Here is a 4851-nt window from a genome sequence, read left to right as displayed (position 1 = left end):
CCAGTTGAATAGATTCTTAGGAAGGGTCTATTTTTATCCAACTCCTTAAACTACATATACATGACAAATATTTCCATAGGATTAATGACTAGGTGTTCCAGCCTCCTCCGCCCTTATTAAATACTAGCTTTTTCTTTCATACTTGGAACTCTGCTGAATCTGTGAATGAGGAACATTTTCCATATGCAATGCATCCAAATCCTTAACCTATTAGATTCTGTTGCATATATTGGTTGCTCTTTAAAAGAATAGTTTCCAATCTAACCAACACCCAAATAGCTTCAGTCAAATACTCCTTAGAAGGAATATTTTCATATGTTCAAATTCGCATATACACTTTATTTTTGGATAAGGTCAAGAATTAGCCAAAGGAATTGATAGCTTTAACTATCCATAGATTTGCCAAAATGTTTTCCTAGCTTCATAGGAACCACTTAGACACCAAATGATTTGGTTTTATTTCTACTTGTCTAGGCAACAAACCAATTTCTCGGTCTCCATGGACACACAGTAAAACAACAAGAGTCAGATATGTAAAAACAGCTATCTGACTTGAAATCTAATGACTGTCTGTGACAGTCTGCCCTGGGATGATGATATAGGAGTGATTCTTTGAAGGACTGGTAACAGAGAGATTCTACCAGAGCATCCAGGAGAGAGCCACACCTCCTACTTCCTTCACTTTTTGTTTGTGGAGACTCATACATTTCTTATGGATTGTGATTTTACGGTTGAGGACTTAGAAAGTTCCAAAAGAAGTCAGTGGGATGGACACACACACACACACACACACACACACACACACACACACACACACACACACACACACAGTGCAAACTCATAAAGTCAGGCCCCGGCTGAAATGCTTTTATTTTGCACTTGGTAAAGGAAGAAACCTCATAGATGGGTGCATATGTTAACTCATTAAGAAGTATACATTTGGAAATTCCTGTGGAAAGACCCCCCAAATAACATTTGGAATAAAATGTTAGACATTACGCTTTAGTGTATGTGAGGGCTAGCTTGGGATGAGAACAGAGATCAGAGAATGTATGAGTTTTTCACCCTCAGCAGAGAAGACTGAACTGAAATACTCCCATGTGGATTAATTCTCTAGGATCAAACTAGGATCGTGATTATTGAAACGATTATTCTGACTCCCAGGTTTGACAGTGTGCTTCTGTACTCTTGCTTCTGTAGTACTAAATTCTCCATTTGTTTCTCAAAAGGAAGACATTAAAAGCTGGGCGTTGCAGACGGTTAGTCAGTGTTGCAGGTGGGCAATGAGAGAAGAATGGCAACAGTAACACTTTCATGGCATTTGAGACAGTGATTAAACTGTGACGCTGGGCAGAGGTTTCTACTCAAGACTCCTTTTTATCTGGGAAGTTGTTATTCAACAACAGGTATGCAGGTGTATAAAACAGCTATGGAGATAAAACCTTACTTATAATAGATTTGAAAACAATTATTTGGCATACATATGTTTTTAACTACCATCTTATACAATCAGCATTGCATGCTAATCAGCTAGACACATTTGTTTATTTCAGCTAAAACGTTAAGTCTTGAGTGAGTATTTTGTACTGCAGGATGTAGGATATTTTCAACATGCTTCAGAAGTGGCTGAGATTTTCATTTTCTTTCTTTTCTTTCTTTCTTTCTTTTTTTTTTTTGATGTCAGAGCTAAGAATGTTGCTGTGTGTAAGGATGTAATAGAATATGGAAGAAATGGCTGTGTCACAAATTCCTGGAACCTTTGTCCTAATTCAAAGGCAAAATTAACTTAACATTCTTTAATGAAACCCAAGCTTGCAACTCAAACAGGAATTTAAAAAAATTGAACATTCTTAGCTAGTATAATCTGAAGATATACTCATTTGATATTTTCATGCTGAGAAGTGCTGGTATAAAAATATTAATGATCTTAGTTTTCTGTAATTAAACCATTGAGGCTTTTGTTTGTTTCTTTGCTTTGGTTTTCCTTCTTTCTTTCTTTCTTTCTTTCTTTCTTTCTTTCTTCCTTCCTTCCTTCCTTCCTTCCTCCTTTCTTCCTTTCTTTCCTTCCTTCCTTCCTCCCTCCTTTCTTTCTTTTTCTTTTTTTTTCTCTCTCTCTCTCTCTCTCTCTCTCTCTCTCTCTCTCTTTCTTTCTTTCAAGAGTAGGAAGCCTTGTATGCTTAGGAGAATTTCGTTATATGCTATAATGCTGCATCTGAGGCACAGTGTTCAGGTCAAGTGTATTGACATGCATCATGTGACGTGTGCCTACATTGTGTTCATGTTGGGGGTTCTGAACCAAAGTTATAGTTAGAGTGTATAGCACAGCTCAGTCAAGCACTACCAGGAATATCTTGGAGAAATTGTATATTTGATTTTGAATTGAGTTTTGGTTGTCTTGCATTTAGAAAACTTTTACTGTCGCCAAACTTTAGAGATACTATATTTTAGTTTTGGTCCCGTTGGAGGTGACAACCATAGCTTAAAAAGCTTGGTGTTAGCTCGTTAGAGGAATCCCTGAGCTATAAGGGATGTGGAGTCTTTTTAATATTCTTTTTGCTACTAATATTATAATTCCCAACGAGGGAAAACATTTACTTCACATACAGTAAAGAACATGGCAGGAACTTAAGAGATCTAGTTTCTCAAAGGAAGAAAGCTTTCAAGTTCAAACATAAGGAATCAGACAAAAGAATCAAGTGGGCCACAGTTTTTCCTCCTGATATCATGAAGGTTTCTATGATTACCACAGATAGTAGATTCCTGAGGAAAAAGAGTGGGTACATTTCTCAGATATTTTCTTTGTGTCTTTCTTTTTTTCCTTTTCCTTTTCTTGTTTCTTTTCTTTTTTGATTTTCAAAACAGGGTTTCTCTGTGTAGCCCTAGCTGACTTGGAACTTGTTTTGTAGACCAAGCTGGGCTAGAATTTACAGAGATCCACCTGCCTCAGTCTCCTGAGTGCTGGGATAAAAGGCATGTGCTACATTGCTCTGCACCTTTTGTTTTTGTTCGTTTGTTTTTTCAAAATATAATTCTGAAATATAACATTTTTAACAAGGGGATGCAGTAGTGAGTGTCAGCTACTATAATCCAGTTGTGGTTTTTAGGGTTATAATGACTTCATGGTTTGTGGCAATGATATGCTGTCAACAGAAAATCAGAAATAGTTCTACCTCAAGACCCAGCTATACCAGTCCTGGGCATACACTCAAAAAAAAGCTCCAGCATCCCACAAGGACATTTGCTCAACTATGTTCATAGGAACATTATTCAAAATAGCCAAAACCTGGAAACAACCTGGAAGTCCCCAAGAAGAATGGATGAAGAAAATGTGGTGTATTTGCACAATGGAGCATTACTCAGCCATTATAAACAATGACTGTTGCAGTAGGTGATTAATGCCATTCAAATTGCCCTGGCAGCAGTGGCAGTGTGAGTTCTGCACTAACCACCCCAATGTTCTTAATTCCTGAATGAAAGACACACACACACACACACACACACACATACACACACACACACACACACACACACACACACACACACACACACACACAGCCTTCTATTTGATATGCCTTAATCAGCTCAATGGCTGCACCACTCCCAAACATCCACATGGTTAACACACTCTCCCCTTCGATATTCCTGAATTATTACTCACTAAAACCTATATTCCATTTTGGCCATCTGGACCCAGTTGGGGAGCCCTCTTGGGCTGCTCTTTCCTGACTCTTATATGTTTGGTATGTTCCTTCTTCCTGCACTTCTCAGGCCTGGTTTTCTGTTTTCCCCCACCATGGCAGTTCTCCTTTTCCTCTCGGCCAGCGAATCCTAAGGTCCCACCTCTGTCTCTCTGCTCAGCCGTTGGACACCAGCAACTTTATTTACCAATCAGAACCAACTGGGGGGCAGGGTTATCCTGAAATTTCAGGAACCCAAATAACACAATGCAAGTGTTAGACCAAATCCACAACAAATGACAACATAAAATTTGCAGGAAAATGGATGGGACTAGAAAAGATCATCTTGAGTGAGGTAATCTAGACCCAGACAGACAAACATGGTATGTACTCCCTTACAAGTGGACATTAGCTACACAGTAAGGATAGCCATGCCACAAACCAAGACCCAAAGAAGCCAAGTAAGAAGGAGAGCCCAGGGTAAAGGGTTGAGTCTCATTGGAAAGGGAAACAGATTAGACATGGGGGAGGATGGAGGGAGGGGACTGGACACTGGGTGGGGGAAAGGGAAGGAATGGAAACAGCAGGGATGGGAGGAGGACGGAGGGAGAGAGTATTAGGAGAGAGAACTGGAAGCAAGGCACATCTCTGGGAGGAGCTGTAAACCTAGGACAATGGAAACTCCCAGAGATCTATGAGGGTGACCCTAGCTAAGACTCCTAGCAATGGGGAATATGGAGACTGAACCAGCCATCTCCTGTAACCAGGCAAGATTTCCAGTGGAGGGACTGGGACACCAACCCAGTCACAAAAGCTTTGAACTACAATTTGTCTTGCTTAAATGATATGCCAGGATTAAAAGGTGGAGCAGAATTTGAGGGAAGGGCCAACCAATGACTGGTCCAGTTGAGACCCATGCCATGAGTGGGAGGGCACCCCTGACACTATTAATGTTATTCTGCTACACTAGCAGACAGGAGTCTAACATAACTGTCATCAGAGAGGCTTCACCCAGAAACTGATGAAAACTGATGCAGAGACCCACAGCCAAACATTAAGTGGAGCTTGGGGAATTCTGTGGAAGATGGGGAGGAAGGATTGAAGGAGTCAGAGGGGTCAAGGACATCACAAGAAAACCTACAGAATCAATTAACCCCAGGCCCTTGGAGGATCA

The sequence above is a fragment of the Rattus rattus genome, chromosome 6, assembly GCF_011064425.1.
Source record: "Rattus rattus isolate New Zealand chromosome 6, Rrattus_CSIRO_v1, whole genome shotgun sequence".
NCBI classification, from domain to species: domain Eukaryota; kingdom Metazoa; phylum Chordata; class Mammalia; order Rodentia; family Muridae; genus Rattus; species Rattus rattus.
This window is presented reverse-complemented; position numbering follows the sequence as displayed.